General features: G+C 36.5%; 1 protein-coding gene across 4 annotated transcripts in view; it reads left to right on the top strand.

Annotated features, from left to right (window-relative positions):
- The window catches only part of ACKR3 (atypical chemokine receptor 3), a 93,614-nt gene that overhangs the window by 21,789 nt on the left and 54,212 nt on the right, over positions 1 to 17,613 (top strand). The window contains exon 3 of one of the 4 annotated variants that reach the window (XR_006363436.1): positions 9,494 to 9,634. The exons of the other annotated variants lie outside the window; for them this stretch is intronic. The gene's annotated coding sequence lies outside the window, so the exon portion shown is untranslated. Of the gene's footprint in view, positions 1 to 9,493; positions 9,635 to 17,613 lie in introns of those variants that run through there. 4 annotated transcript variants of the gene reach the window in all.

Here is a 17,613-nt window from a genome sequence, read left to right as displayed (position 1 = left end):
ATTATGACATGCTTTAAGAAGCCTATGTAAATGATTATACATTAACAATATGAACAGTCATAACTCACTCTGGCAGTGTAGGAGTTACTTTATATGAATTTTATGGTTGCAGTGAGTTGACATGTGATGGTGACATGCCTGAAGCATGTAATATGCTTATCAGAGCAGATTACAATGTAACGGCCCTACCACCAAACTTCCCTGCTTTGAATAGTTTTATTTCAGTTCTAACTGACAGCTGGCTTGACTACAGCGGAATACTTTTTTAATTCTCATTTACATAATACATGAGTGATCTTGCTTCTCTAACTAGTGGAACATGTAGAATTAAATTAGTTAGGAGAACCAACAATGGTGTGTGCGCGCACGTGTGTGTATGTGTGTGTGTGTGTGTGTGTGTGTGTGTGTGTGTGTGTGTGTGTGTGTGTGTGTGTGTGTGTGTTTCACATCCTGAGTATGATAAAGTAGGGTTCTTTGCAGATAGAGGGAATTCTCAGTTTTCTGTCAGACCGTACATTCCTTTAACATTGTGGCACTGCACCCCTGGAATTTTTGTGTGATAACACTATATTGTGGTGCTACTTGGCTGCACTTCCACACCCACCACATACTAAATGTTAGTTCTGATGATGCATTGCTATGGATTAAAAGGAATATATGGTTTTGCTACAAAGTGAAGTGCCATAATATGTTGGGGTGCAGTCAGCATTACAAACAACTGTTGGAGAAGGAGGAGTAAAAAAGTGTATAATTCACAAGAATAATAAAGTAAACACCAGAAGTCTAATTCTAAATGTTTAGGATTTCAACTTGGAGAATAAGGAAACTAAACTGTTGAATTATCTCAAGAAGTTTTAAATTTGCATAGCTGTACACCTGCACATGTATAGCAATGCATGTTCACACTTCATATGTACATCAGTGTGGCAGCAGGAGACATAAGCTCATACTAAATTTTGTTTTGCAATGGACTCTTGATCTCCTGGATTAAAGTTTTCATTGATGTTAAACTCATTAAAGTTTCACCAAACTCTTTTTTTTGGCTTTCCACTATATAACAGCTATATTTACTTTCTTTTCTACTGCTTTCATGTTAAAGAAATCTAATTGTACTGTCAAAAAAAAAAACAAAGTACTAAAATGTGTCCCACCTCAAATTTTTTACTGTATAGTCAGGAAGAAGAAAAAAATAACCTACTACAGGAAGGAAAGGTACATTTTTGATCACAGTTTAAAGAAGAGGAAATACATACACAAACACACTGCTGTTCATGCTCTAATTATTAATGCAGTACTTAGGATAACTTTAAGCACTGGCCAGAAGAGGATTATGTAGTAGATTTGCATAATGACACTGAAAGGCAATGCAGAAGGAAAATGAGGCTCATGTAAAAACAGTATGCACTGTCTGTGGTGCAGCAAATTAATTCCACTCCTGGCTGTTAAGCATTTATGAAACAAGCCTTTGAAATGATGTAGTGACAGTAATCCAAGCCTTTTTAAATTTTTATTTTATTGCAGGAGAAAGAACATTTACCTTCCTTATACCTTGTTTACAATGGGATTTAAGAATAATCCTTGGTAGTGTAGCAAACAGTGCACTAAGTGGCACAGATTCACCTCAGCCAAAAAGTACAAGCTCTGTAAATTACATTGTAGTCCTGTTGGTGTGGTAAAGGCCTCAGCAGTGTGCCCTGTCCACTTGTGGTAGCTAGGATGTGTACAGGAAGCCATTTATGTAAGATTCCCTGGTGGGCTACCTGCTTTAACTGTGATTGTATTGAAAGAACATATCTGGTTCCATTCAGCCAAGCAAAGTTTTAACAAGTCATCTTTTCCTTGCCAAGGAACTAAGCCATGCCAAAAGTTTGCTAAGGGAGTACAGTACAGCACATGTATGAAAACAGAGACAGAAGATTAATTTCAGCTAATTGAAAGTCACATCAGTGCAAGTGGTTAATCAAAAAGAAAGCCACAGACTTATTTTTCAAAACTTTTTTTTTTTAATATTTTTTTATGTGGGGTGACAAGCTCTCCATATCTGCGTTTAGAGAAGCCTTACCCACTGCACCTAGTGTACTTGCTATCATGAACTCTAAGGTCTCTGCATGTCAAAGTAAGGGACAGATCCTGACCACAACAACTTCCTTCAATAAATAAAATAGTTCTGCTATGGGCTGTTATTTGAGCAACTTGGCTGTTTTGTAACATACAGAATGTCTTTACATTGTACATTATGCAATTCAGAATAAATTAATAAGTCATTGAAAACATGATTATTCAGTTATCATTGGCAAACTGCATGCATCATTCCTGTAATACACTTTGTGTGGCATATCAGAAAGGATGGGAGTGGGTTATAGCTGCCAGGACAATAAGCCAGATGCATAACAGTGTGTGGTACCATTCAATGTCCTGTTTAGGTTTTGTCCAGTAGCTTAATAGTGCAGGACTTCCATATACCACCTGCACAGTATGTTTCCACAGATCCAACTGCCCCACTGTTACACCTCCTACATACATTTATTTATTTATTAATTGATTTGTTAACTTGGGAAGTGCTGTGATCTATGTGGACCATTTTCAGTCTGAGCCAGAAGAAGTAGCATTGTCATACATTAAATGATATAGAAAAATATTGGCATACAATATTTAAAACAAATATTTATTACAAAAACAGTGAATGAGTAGTACTCTACTACAGTATAATTATCTTCTGAGGGACAAGTACATTATCTTGTATTAATTCACATAGGAAAGTATTTTCATCCACTGATTAAAGCACTTCTGTGAGCCAACATAGGGAATAAGTAACATTAATAAGCAGTACATTGCGTTGCAAAAACAGTTATGATATGAAAACAGAGGTACTGGCAAACATATATAGCAATTACATTTTGATAATAAAGTAGAGGAAAAGGTGGGGTCACTGTAGGGTACGAATTGTCTGGATTTAGTTTGTTAGCATCTTGTATCATGCTGATCCCGGAATTACTGGTAGAGGAAGTGTCTGCATAACATCATTTGTTGTTAAAATCTAACTGTATCTAACTGTAACCTCTAGGTAAATGTATTTTTGGCATTACAAACTCCACAGGTACCTTGTCTAAGGATCACAAACAACCACAACTACCCATGTGCAATAAGCTTTGCATTAATGATACCATTAATCTCGCTGTCAGACTACAATCTATGTTTTTTCCTTCTCCTAAGAATGAATAGTGTTGCTTTGACAGCAGTGCTGACATTGCTACCACTGCAGAGCTGAACAGTGCCCTGCATACAGCTATCTTACACAGTTTGTTTTCTGATAGGGACTGCAGTGATACTGATTTCAGACTGAGAATTTAGAGTAACATGCCTAGCATGACCCCTGTAATAAGCAGGATATGGGGCCATGTCTCCAGCATATACTGTAATACATTTATCCTGTGTGTGTGTGTGTGTGTGTGTGTGTGTGTGTGTGTGTGTGTGTGTGTGTGTGTGTTGGGTAGGGTAGTGGTGGTCTGCAATACCGTAAACTGCCACATAGGGTGTACTCTGCTTTGAGGATTCTAAACTAAGTATGGCAGAAAACAATCAATGGGTGTCCTAATAGATAGGCTTTAGAAGGGAAAAACAGCAAAGTGAAGAGAAACCAAAGATTAGAACAAAGAAGGCATAATGTAGAAGTTAATAAGGAACCCCCAAAAGCAAAACTGAATACACTGCAGAGTTACTAAGTAATACGTTCCAGACTGTGACTGATTGGTATGAGGCACAGAGTGAAGAACAATGACTAGAATGGAAATATTGTTATTGATTTTTTTTGAAGTACAATCATCCAAGGACAGAGTAGTGGCATAGTGTATATAGAAGGCAAAGAATTCAAGGTGACACTTGGAGCACTGTAGGCATTTGAAACTGTAAAACTTTTTTCTGTCACCTTTGTGGTAAAGTTCAGATAGCTATGGTCCTAGTTGTTTTATGCAGAAACTCGGGCTTATCAGTGTCATCCTAGGAGCAAATTAAGTTTAAATCTGTGAAAACTGTTTGCACAGATAATACTATTTACACTGACATAGCTGTACACTGAATTATCAAAGGAGATAAAATTATCACCAAGTACTTGTCATGCCTGTGGAACAACCTATCTACACTTTTGAATGAAAATTAGACACTGATTTGATTTAACAGATGCCTAGAAGGGTGTCAAAGTATTTTTTTTTCCTGGCAAAAGATTACTTGCTTGCTGATAAAAATAAGCTTGTCTAAACATCACTGAAGCACCAGTGAAATAACTGATTACCTATTACTATACTGCAGCAAAAAAAAAAAAAAACCCACAACCCACACAATTATGTCTATTTAGCAAATAATGTGCATACAGACATTTATTTCTGGGTGAGTCTGTATCAGCCTTTTCTGCTGCTGTAGCAACATATGCTCATCAGTGCACCTATCTGAATGTCTGTTACCATGTATATGCAATGCTGACACTTAAATGGTCCATAACCCTGACTTGATTTTTCCTTTCTAACCACAGTTTAAGCATAAGTATATCAGTAAACCATATATAGATATCTGCAATGTCACCTACATCAGACGGTGTTACAGATAGCCTGGTGTTATTAAAGGCAAAAAGTGCAAAGTGACCTTAAATAGTATTATTATTTGAAAAATATAAAGGAAAAGGGTTTGAGCAACTGATAAAACAAGAGTAGTACTGTTTATAATAGGAACACAAATGTGCGACTGTTCCAGAAAAAGTCAAACCTTTATTTATCTGTTGGTACATATAGCTTACCTACTGCACAAGCAATTTTTGTAGCCACATGCACAAATCTACAGACATCACAAAAACCTGGTCTGCAATGTACTATCAAATCTCCCATAGGTGAGATGCAAGAAATCATAACTGAGACATTACATGATAACCACAACACACTGAAATCTAAAAAGTAAAACACTTAACAAAAATTGATTTCAGAGGGGGCTGTATTCTATGTACCTCTAGTGTGGGAGCTGTGTACTTACATCATTTCTAATACTTAGGATGCAATTAACTGGAAAAAAAGAAATTAAAAAATATATAAAAATAAACTTTTGTTATTTTCTCTGAGTCAGGTGATATTATATATTCCATTAGAGCACTTGCAAGAAACATTCTTGATAAAACATTTATGACAATTTAAGTGCTGACTAAAAGATGTCACCAAACACCAGCGCTGCCCAAAAGTTAATTTCTGTACCCAATACACATTATTTATCTCTGGCTGTATAATACCCAGAATCATTTGATTAAGCACTAAATGAAAAAAAAAATCCGTCCATCTAATTTGTCAGGAACCAATGACATATTAGCAGAAAGAATGATCATTTTATGTGGATTCTTCAGCTTATAAAAATGATAGAACAGATCCAGTTGCCAATAAAATATCAAAAATTCATACAGAATGCTTCTGGCAGAACACAAAACTTGTAGGCATTTTTACCTCAACAGCAATGTGGTGATTTAAGTAATCAGAAACCAGTCTGCATCAAAAATAGTCCCAAAACCAGTAACCATAGTCAGCAGTAGAAGATCCAGTTGGTACTTATCTATGAGAGAGGTACTACAAGAGGAGGTTCTGAAATTTTTTTTTCTGAATTGGCAGTTACCCCAGGTGTAGCATATTTTATTTATTTTACATTTGTTAACCAGGATAGTCTGAGCAAAGAGAGAAAATCTTCAAGATCTATAAAAACAATGTATTAAGGTACAACTTGCAATGTTTACAGTGTTTGAAACAATAAGTTCAAAACAAAAACTTGGGTACAGAATGATACATATAACAAATGTACAAAATGAAAGAAAGGCTTATGTAAATATTATATAAATAAGAAGGAGATCATTAGTCACAGAAAGGGCAGATAACAGGGTAGAAGAATGGGAACAGAAGAGGAAAGCCGAGTGTAGAATAGGACAGGAAGAATGTATAGGTTGAAGGTAAAGGACTACATGGTAGGGGTTATAAGTAAAAGACTGAAGTATGATGAAGGTGTAGACTGCGTCATGTACAAAGAAGTGAAAGTCAGTTTACAATGCCCAAAACTTTGCCCAGGCTTCTTAGGGCCATTTATGGGATCCAGTCAATGCAGCCTGCATTGTGCTCATTCTCTCATGTTGTACAGTGATCTAGGCAGTTAATATCTGCTGAGATGTCCTTATCTTGGTATGTGACTAGATGTGAGCATGTAGGAGTGTCCTGACAGAGATTCTCATAAAGTTCACTTCAGAAAACGTTCACTTTTCAGGTCTGCTTAGATCGTTGCCATGTGCAATGATTATTTTCCTTTCAGAAAATGAGCAAAGGGTTCACTCAACAGGAACTGCATTACAGTGGCTTCTCATTATGGGCCTTATTTATAAGACAAGGCAAGATACTTGTATGCCAAACTTTGGTGTAGCCACACTAGTATGGTGCATCTCTCTAAATCTTAGCTGCCATAGCTGCCTGACCCTGGCACAGTTAAGTTCTGCCTGGAGTTGGAAAAATCCTCCAAGCCCATTAGATATTGGGAAGAATGGGTAAAACCAAAGGTAAATGAGGCATCATGATGGATTCATTCCAGAATTCTAAAAATAAACAAGTAAAATGGAAAGAATTTGTCAAACCACTTATATTTCTAAAAAAATGCAAATATAAGGTGTCATAGCGTGCTTCAGACTAGTCGTGGAATGCTAGGTAGAGCTTCACAGTTCCTCTTTAACCTTTGGGACTTGAAGAATCGTAGCGCCCTTTTGTAGAATCAGATGCCATGTAGACAGGTGGGATAGCTCCATCCATAAATTATTTTGGAATCCTATTTCGTGTCTTATAGTCATTGTTTCTTTTGTTCAGACTATGTTAACATAATTTTTCAAGTACTGTGTCTGACTGAGGAGATTTTATGCTTCAGAAAAGCACTGCACATATTGACATTGTGAAAGGAAACAACATCTGAATAAGCAAACTTCGAAAAGATGTAGTAGAGAAAATGGTGTGCTGCTTGAAGTTCAAGGACAATAACTGTGATCCTTGGAATACCAGAGCTGTTATGTGCTAATATTGGGAAATATGTAATTAGTATGAAGTTGCAATATCTTGTAATGATTACCAGCCACAAGATTCAAGAATAGAATCAACTTGCTGACTGCTTAAAATTATTCCACACCAAGCGAATGTTATCCTGGAGAATTTCCCCTGCTAAAAGCTGCAGCAGCCTTGAAATTAGAATATGTAGATAGCTTACATGGGGAGGGTGTCGCCCTCCAAGTCAGGAGGTGCAGGAAGCAAAGTCCCTCTACAGCGCCACTTTAAAGGTTTAAAAGTGAGTTTTAGAAATCTGTGTTTTTCTCTTGTAATCAGTTTATTGTTTGAAGCGTTCGCAGTACCAGCTATTGCATCTCTGATATGAAGCTCATTTTAATGCAAAGAAGGAAAAAAACCTTGGGAATCCTTAACTAAGAGAATCACGGAATCATGTAAAATAAAAATCAGAAACTGCACCATACACATACTAATTAAAATTGTAGCTAATGTTGTTTGGAAGGGCATGCTGTTTTTCATCTTCTAAGAAAGTGAGTGAATAAGCAGTATTCCTATTTGTCTTGGGTCATTTCTTTAAAGATATATTTTTTTCTAAAAGGGTGTAGCTTGACAAATCAGAAAATGTCCTGCCCTGAACAAATATTTTTTTAGACTTGTCACAGAAAACATTACTAATCTTGTGCTTCATGCAGTATAACAAATTATTGTATTCATAATTCAGTGCCAGAGATGCATAATTCTTTTTTTTTTTAAGAGGTGCTGGAAAAAATGTGTCAGCATTCCAGCTGGCTCTTATTATGACAGTATGAAATGTGGATAAAAGTGTGTGTGGAAGGTGGTGTAGTCATTCCCTGATAAATTCATAGTAGCCAACAGTGCTGGTCAGAAACGATTGATAAATATACCGAGTTGTTGCTCAGAATAAAAGAAAAACACTTAATTTGTATTCTGATATTGTCTGCTTTTTCAAAAGAAAATGTATAACCAGCCTTCTGTTTTGAGGGGTTTTGCACGTCATTATTTTCATGTTTAGCTAGTATTAAGAATCTGTTATGCCACATGATAGGCTATGATCCAAATTAGGAAACTTGTTTTTGTTGGCCTCACACATTGCATCAGTGAACGTGCACTAACCAGAATCCTCAGTAGCTGAAGTTTACTAGACTGTTGCTAAAGGCTTTTAGTCAAGAAAATATCATATTTAAACTACTTTAAGAGTATAGCTTTGTGGCATTGTTAATTACAGTACGTTAAAAATATACTTTTCAGTTTTATTTTTTTTTTATTTTCATTATATTAAATGATTTTATTGCTTTTTTTCAGTTAATGGCAAGTATTGAGTAAGACACTGAGAAATGTTGAAATACAGAATGATGCAAATCTCAAAGGGATGTTTTTATGAGATATTAAGTAGACTCTGTAAAAGGTATTGTACATAACTCACATTCTTTGGCCATGGATTTCACAGACTTTTTTAGAGCACTAGAGACGATAGACTGTAGCACAACAGTACCATATAATGATTGTTCAGCCGTTATTATGCTGAAATACTGAATTTTGATTTAGCAGTATTCTAAATTCAGAAATCACTGTCTAAGTATCTACCATGATCTCATAGAAGTGTCCACAGACTGACTTGATATATAATATTCAATGCTATACCATTAAACCTGCAACATCTTTCTAGCAGCAAAATTACAAGAAAGAGGGACAGTTCAGGAAAGCTTACTTATAACCACATGTAAACTTGACTGGAAAAAAACGGCTCACACATCTGCAGGCCCTGTTTTATTGTATGTGTAGTTGCCTTGGGTCATTGTGCAGTATTTTTGTATAAAGCCTTTTTGGTACTTAAGTATTATCGCAACCACATTCTAAATGTAATATCTTCAGTACACGATTACAAACTGTTGTGTTTCCCTTTCGGTGATGCGTTTTTAAAATGTAAGTACCCTTCTAAGTTTTGAAAAACGAGTTACCTTTGACATTTACTGGTATATAATTAGAAACGGTTCAGCGAAAGGGGAAGCCAACAGTCTGCAATCGCGTACTGAAGTTGTCATAGCAGGTTAGCGATTTCTGTCGTGTGAAACATTTACAATACAAAAATATTTCCATTGTCAGTAGTGACAGCTAGTATATCTGTAGAGGTACACAGGAATTAATCATATTTTGACAGGACTGAAAGAATTCGACATACATTGACTATGCAGCAGTTTGTGTTGTTCTTAATGGTCATGAAAAATACATAAAATCAGGTCTCGGTCTCTACTGTGTGGTGCATTTATGCCTGTACTATGCCTGGTTTGCATGACTCCAGGAGGACTGAATATACTCAGTGTTGTCAGCTGCAAGTTGCCTACAGTGCTTTTAACTTGAAATGTAATTGTATGAGAAATATTTCATACAATGGTGTATGCTTCACGTGCTTAAATCTGCAGGGAAATGCCATATATTTTGGAGACAGCAGTCAGGACACAGTTCATCATTACAGACAATGTACACTTGATGTGACCCACCCAAAAAATAATTTCTTGCTGTTGCCAGCATCCTTTTACATTATTGTATCGCCACATGAACATTTACTTAAGAAAATAATTTAAGGAGTGAAGCGGTTTCACATTTTGCTGGAATTACTTACACGCATTTGGAATGTGGTTGCGATAATACATAAGTACCACCTTTTTATATATGTTTTAAATATGTTTCACACTTCGTACTTTTTGGATTCCAAAATTCATTTAATGATCAGTATGTCTGTACAGCTTTTCATCACTTCATGTCTCTGTCCTTCCTTATTTTATGGTGTCTTTGTGCCACTTCAAATGCCTGTGATTCTTGAAAGTGTTTTGTAGCCACAGACATTGTTAATACATTTATTGTAAATAATCACATCTTGTTTAATCGGCACATGATTGAGCAATCCCAAAATGTCTGAAACCTTTGGATGTTGTAACTCAAAACAGAAATACTGCTAAGGTTGTAAAACACCCCGATTTTTTTGTCTTACATATATGTGTGTGTGTGTGTGTGTGTGTGTGTGTGTGTGTGTGTGTGTGTGTGTGTGTGTGTGTGTGTGTGTGTTTGTGTGTGTGTGTGTATATATATATATATATATATATATATATATATATATATATATATATATATGTATATGTATATACACACTAACTCTGAGATAAAGCTAAAACTCATTTCTCCCCGTTTGACTGTAATGTCAATTAAACCAACCTGGCAACCTTCCATCCAGAACATTCACAGCTTGGCTTAACTGGAGGTTAGCAAACAGGCGTCCCATATTTAGTACGTAATACAATACAACATGCTACACGAATGTAAAGAAATGGGAGAAAATTATTACAGCTGAAGTACATACGTTGCATGATGCTGCACTTTTAAAACATAGACTTCTAATCTACTGAAATTTTGCTGGTCTGGCATGTAGGCTTGCAGCAGTAAAACTGTACAGAATGTACATCGTGTGAGTAAGGAACTTCGGTTGCCAGAAAGCATATTCAGTGCTACATACCAAAAGTGGAATTGGTTGTTTAATTTGTTGATCGGGTAAAATGCAGTAAGTAAATGTCCATGTTAGCAAGGTGGCCTGTGAGCTTTGGGTTGGCTAAAACACTTACTTGTAGTTTCACAATATTCAAGTGGAGCATATGGGAATAAACCGTTACACACAGGATGTAGGTCATTTGCAGCTTATTAGCTTAATTACTGTTGTACAAGTACAATTATTGCCATGTGTAAGGAGAGCTGTTAAATTTGACCTCTGGGTCTTTCTGCTTCCACAGCGTTTAATAACATGCACAGTAAGTGATTCATATTTAATTGGCGTGCATTAACATGCATTCCCTTTCTTTTATTCCATCATAGCTATATATCGAAAGGTTTTGTTAGAAAGGAACATTCATTAGTAAAGGCGAAAAATATCTTGGATCTGTAACTTTCACGCACTCCTCTCTATTAATGTTGTCTAGAATTTTATACCATGTTCTGTTGAATTTCATAAGCATATTTCTATGTACATTTTCCAGATGATACACTTGTCTTCTGTAGAAGGGTTAAAACAACTGTAAATGGCTAAAAAGTTTCCGGATGCAACTTTTGATGCTAGGAAGTACAGAAATGTGGGAATCTGTCCCCCATACTAATAACTTGGTACCATGTTCCAGTACTGAAGCTGCAATGCAACACAGGTAGAGGTGTTGGTGACAGACCCTTGAGGGAGGAGCCTTCATATGTGACGTTAAAATTAAGGACCATCTGTCTGACCTTTAGTTAGTTTAGGTAGCTGTACTCATGAGATGCCTTCTTCAGATAAGATGTTTAACTGAGAATGTTCATGATTTTATCATACTAGCTGAAAGATCATTACAGAGGAGTGCTCTTCAGTTCTAGGAAAGCTCTGAAACGCTTGACATGCAGTCTGCTGATTTTCAGCAGCTTTGCTTGAGCTGGTAGTGGTCTGGTTAGGATATAACTCGTATAGCTAAGGCTACTGCAACAATGATAATTCGCACATCTACCATTATGGTAACTTTACTTATACAACTGAACCTTCCTTCAGAATGAGTTTAAATTAGTTCCTGTTGATAGCAGACATTCTATGATACTTATTCATGAAGAATAGGGTGTTTGAACTAGTTCATTGAAAAGAAACTCTCATTTGCAATTACATATACAATAAAACATTAATAGTAATTCATTACAATAGGTCATTCAACCAATGAGATATTATATAGTAGAATTAATAATTGTGTAAAGATCTGCCTTGTGGCCTTACACCTTGTACCATTTACTTAGTGTCTGTTGTATGCATTCCTTTTATCCACATACAGTATTCTAATTAACCTTTGTATTTCCTTATTAATAAACTTATATATTTATTTTATTTTCTGAATACAACAGCTGCATGTATTTCACGGTAACCTGAGCGTAATTATTATCCAAAGTGTCCCTTAAGATGTACCCCAGACATTTTATCACCATCAGCCAAAGTCTTGTTTAATTTATTTTCCTCTCTCATAATTGAATTCCCTTCCAGCTCTTGTCCAGAATTTCTCAACATAAAGGGAGTTCTAAAAATAAATAAATGGTAACATAATATAAATAATGAAGTTAGATTTTATGATCTTTGGCACCCCTCCCAAGTTTACAGACTATCCTCTACTTTTCAAGGATCACTGAGACAGCTCCTTCATTTTAGTCTCAAAATATAAATATGTTAGAATTCTCCAGACTAACAGCTAAACTTTTATTGCTTTGTGTCTCACCTGGTTACTTACATAGGTTGTAGTTTGTTCAGTATCTTGTAAATAGACTATACCCCATCTCTTGTTCTGGGAAATGTTAAAAAGTAATATTTACACTCAAAGATCCTTTTAAAAATCTGCCACATATCTCTTTTGCCAACCCTGCTCCACATGACTGTACCCTCGTCAAATGTACAAGCTGTAACAGAAGGGGCCTTATTTTTCCATGTACTAAGTTTTACAAGTCAGTATTTAATAGTATCTACTCTCATTTTTGCCCACAAATTACAAACCATGACCACCATAACTGTTAGGCACTCCTTCCCTATTTAGACCAAGTTTTTCCCTCTCTGTAACCAAACACTAGCCCCTGCTACTTGGTATATACTTTCTTCATCCCTTATTCCAGTCCTTCAAGTTCTCCATTTCGGACAGCATACTTTGTTTGCCACCTCTTAGGGCAACACTGCTGTGCTGTAACTATTTTCACTAGCCCCTTCCATGTCATAACATTTTAGTCAGTTCTCTTCTGGTCACTCAGGGGCATAGCCAGGATTTTTTAAATTTTGCACCAGTTTCCATGATGTTATCCCCTCCCTCTTGAAGTATAGCTCCCAACCCACAGAATATATTTTTTTAAATACTGAAATCAGAAAAAAAGTTGTAAAAAAATCTGTAACATGTTAGCATAAAAATCACATGGTACCATAACATTTTTTAAATTTAAGTTCTGACCCTGCATCATCACATGTTTGGTACATGCCTGACTACTCTGAAATCTGATCAGATAAAGGGCTGAAAGTTATTCATCCTCATGACTTTTTTTTATCTTGCATCCCATCTGTTTGTCAGTCTTTGGCAATGCTTGTACGTTTTTCTCATTATGCCTACTTCTATCCACCTGTGCCTTCTCAGAACTTGTAATTTCCAATAATTCTCACTGTATTTACTGCTTCCTTTAACCAAGTCTGCTTAGCAGGGATTCATTACTTAATGGAAGAAAAAAAGTCTTGCATTTATTGTTATTTATTGATGTTATTTATTGATTTTTATTTATTTTATTTTTACATTTGTTGACCAGGCTTGTCCAACTGGATACATGTCCATTTTCATCAGAGGCCCGGGGAGATAAGCTCCAATTAAGCTAATAAATCAAAAAATAAAAATGAAATACATTGTTGAGTGAGATTAACATCAAGAACTTGACTACAAAGTTTAGTAAAACAATACACTACTACTAGAAGCATATTTACACGCTAAAGGGTTTGACATTCATCATGTTGAAGATTAGGAAAAAAAGAACAGTTTCAAACTAATTATTAAGGTTGTTTCAAAGTATTACACTCAAAGTGACAAAAAGTTGGAATATATATACATAGTGGAGCACATGTGCTCACAGTAGGATGCTTGTTATAAAGTACATACTCAGAGGTAGTTAACAGAAAAGACTACACTAGAATGAGAGTTAAGGAAGCTTATTAATTCCACTTTAAGAGTTTTGGGAGGGTGGTATACAGTAATACTGTAGTCATACTGGGGGAGCGTTAGTCTGGGTTAGTACATGGGCATAGCCATTGTGGAGTATTTTTAGTTGCTTTTTGAAAATTGGTAATAACGACAGTGATGATAGTTCACTGGGAAGCCTGTTCCAGGTTTTCCACACAGAATTAGAGAAAAGAGAATCACCTGCTTTGTTGTAGGTCTAGTAATTTATCTGCTGAGCGAAGGGTTATAAGATTTTTATAGGGGGTGATAAGGCTACAGAGAATTGGAGTATTACTAGGATGATACAAAATCTTATGGGTGATAGTAAGTTGTTGAAATTGTAGCTGGTTTTGCAGTTCTAGCCATCCTAGCTGTTTAAGATTTTGACAATGGTGGGTTCTAAATGATGAGGAGCCAGTGGCAAATCTGGCAGTGGTGTTATAGTAGGTTGCCAGTTTGTTAAGGTTGCTTTTGGAAAGATTAGTATAAATGGGGGAGGCATAGAGGAGGGTAGAGATCAGATGGGTGTGGGCAATGGTAGTTCTGGCTACAGGGGTAAGGAAAGGTTTTATCCTGTAAGGGGAACCAAGTTTTCTGTTTACTGATTTAATAGTTGAGTTAATATGTGAGTCAGAGTTAAGGTTGTGGTCAATTATTACATCTAAGAGTTTGGTGGTTGGGTCAGGTGCTATGACAGTGCCATTGTTGGATATAACTGTGAGATCTATTGGGGAGGACTTTAGTGTTGGTGTGAATAGCAATAGTTTTGTTTTTTGGGGGTTTAGGAGGAGGCAATGTTGTAGGAACCAGTTTTCTACTAAATGAAATACTGTTTGGGTGATGGATTGGAGTTCAGCTGAAGAAGAGGCGGCACAATTTAATGTGGAGTCGTCTGCATATTGTATGCAGGTAGCTTGAGGAAGATTTACATTTAGATCATTAATGAATATGGAGAAAAGGAGAGGTCCCAGGATAGAGCCTTGAGGGACACCAAGGGTAATAGGGAGAGGTGTGGATAACTTATTGTCCCAAAGGACAGCTTGTTGTCTATTTTATAAGTAGGACTTGAACCATTGTAGTGCCTGTGTGTCAAGTGAGAGTGATTTGAGTATGTTTAGAAGTATCTGATGGTTAACCATATCGAAAGCTTTAGAGAGGTCAATAAAGAGTGCAGAGGAAAGCATGTTGTTGTTACGATATTTGTTAATGCAGTCAGAAAAGGATAAGAGGGCAGTGGTAGTACTATGGAAAGGCCTAAAGCCATGCTGACAGTCAGCTAGTAGGTTATTTTGGAGAAGGTGATCAAGTAGTTGCTGGTGATTGCATTTTTCCATCATTTCGGCTAAAGGAGAGAGTAAAGCTATGGGGCGAAAGTTAGAGATTTCGGTTGAGTTACCACCCTTGTGAAGTGGGATAATGTGGGAGATTATCCAGAGAGATGGGATGGAGCCTTCAATAATGGTTTTATTAATTAGGATGGAAATGGGATAAGCAAGTACTTTTGCTGCAATTGGCAGGTATTCAGCTGGTAGAAGATCAACTGAGGGTGTACATGGTTTAAGTTTGTGAAGTAGGGTGTAGATGATGGATGTAGGAACTGGTTTTAAATGAAAGGTAGGAGGTATGCTAGCTAAGGAGGATGGGAGAGTTGAGCTAACAAGTGGTAAGGAGTTTGCTAGAGACTGGACGGTTTCAGTAAAAAAGGTATTGAAAGCATCAGCAATCTGGTTGGGAGTGTTAAGGGAGAGACCTGATGGGGTTGGTGTCTTGGAGTAGCCTGGGTGCAGAAGTCTATTAATACCTGACCAGACAGTTTGTGGTTTTTGTTGATGCTTTTGCTGGAGTTTAAAGTAAAAGTTGTTTTTTATCAAGAAGTTTTGATTTTTTAGTGGCATTTCTCAGCTGTTTAAAGGTTTGATGATCTGTTGGGTTTTTAGTATTTCTCCATTTAGACCAGATTTTATTTCTCAATAAGTTTCTCTGCGTAATCTCTTTAGTGAGCCATGGAGCAGCTTTACTTATAGTTCTGAAAGAGCAAGTAGGGACATGGTTTTCCAGGATTTGTAAGAATTTAAAGTTAAAATAGGATACTGCTTCCTCAAGAGGGAGCTGTTTTAAGGGTGACCAGTCACAACCTTGAAGCTCTGCTTGGAAGCTTGCTGGGTTAAAATCTTTTTTGTTCCAGGTAGTTCTAAAGATAGTTTGGTTGGGCATAAAGTTTTTTAGTCTAATTATGTAAGTAAATGAGTGGTACTAATATCATTAGGAAGGGTACCTGCTTTATATGAGAGGGGATGGTTATTTACTAAGATCCAGTCTAAGGTACTTTCTTTGCTACTGGGTTTATGGAATCTGGTGGGGGTAGTGATTGTTTGGGAAAAGCCATAAAGGTTTGTATGGGTTGTAGGTTTGGCTGGGGTACAGCTATTCAAATCTATGTTAAAATAACCACTTACAATGGTTTCTTGTGGGAAGGATGTTGAAAGCCAGAAGAGGGTACTTTCTATGGTGTTGATGTTATTGCCTGGAGGTAAGTAGGAGCATATTATGTATATGGATTTGCTAGCATTGACCTGAAGCTTAGAAATAAGGATTTCAGCATTACTATCTAAAGGTAGTTGTACATCTAGTGAACTAACATGTAACTCAGATTTATACAGAATTGCTACCCCTCCACCCTTTTTGGTTGTATGGTCTAATCTTAAGATATTATAACCAGGTGGGAATTATTTCATTGTCCTGTGTTACTGGTTTGAACCATGTTTCTGTTAAACATAGGATGTCAAATGAATGTATGTCTAGCAAAGCATGTAGTTGGCTAATTTTATTGTTTAAGCTGTGTATGTTGAGATGTGCTATGAGGAGAGAATTAGGGGTTCCAGTGGGGGTGAATGGGGTGGTAGGATGAGATAGGTGGGAGTTTATTGGGGTCCTGTTGTTTGGTCCTGGGTTGGGATGAATGTCACCGTGAAGTAGAAGGTGTTGTTGAAGACTATATGTAAACTTTAGGAGTTTGCAGAAAATGTTTTGTGACTTCCTGGCTTGGAGGTAAGTAATATGGGCTACCCTATGATAGTTTGGTAAAAGATAGGTTGATGTGGATGTTATGTTAAAATGGCTTGATGTCTCTGTATAAGGAAAAATGGATTGATGTCTCTGTATAAGGAAACATCTACCTTACTAACTATTCTTCATCTAAAGGAGGAAAAAAAATCTCACATTAATTTCAATTAATCACTCTTTTACTATCATTAAAAATATAAATTATGAAATTATGGGTGAACACTTCTGAATTTCATAATAATTCATGGGGCTTATTTGGCTAGAATCTTAGTAACTACTTGGCTATGAACGTGTGAACTACTGTGCATCAGCTCTGCCTATCAAAAATTGTAATAGCATTAACAAAAGTAACAGCCATTAGTCTTCACATACTTCACATGCTGCTTTTATCCATCCCATAATCCTGTCTTGCTTCAAGAAACAATTAATTAACCATGTATTAAAATTTGTTAATCAGATAGGTGGACTCTTGCGGAGATCTTTTTCAGACCACAACCCCAACCTTGTGGTCATAACAGTAGTACAGAAGTAGTATAATTTGTACCAACATTATAATCACACAGATGAGTAGCTAGGTCATTAGGACCCAATGGTGTGACCCTCATTTGACCCCCACCACCTCCTCATCTACTCAGCAAAAAAAGGGTTTTTTTAACAGTGTTGGTAAATACCTTGACAATAACTGTCCACAAAAACATTAGAGACCAAGATGCTCAAAAGCATGTCCAAACGAGTTTTATTGAAAATGTAAC

The sequence above is a fragment of the Protopterus annectens genome, chromosome 2.part0 (assembly GCF_019279795.1).
Source record: "Protopterus annectens isolate FY-2018-M chromosome 2.part0, PAN1.0, whole genome shotgun sequence".
NCBI lineage: Eukaryota > Metazoa > Chordata > Ceratodontiformes > Protopteridae > Protopterus > Protopterus annectens.
This window is presented reverse-complemented; position numbering and strand designations above follow the sequence as displayed.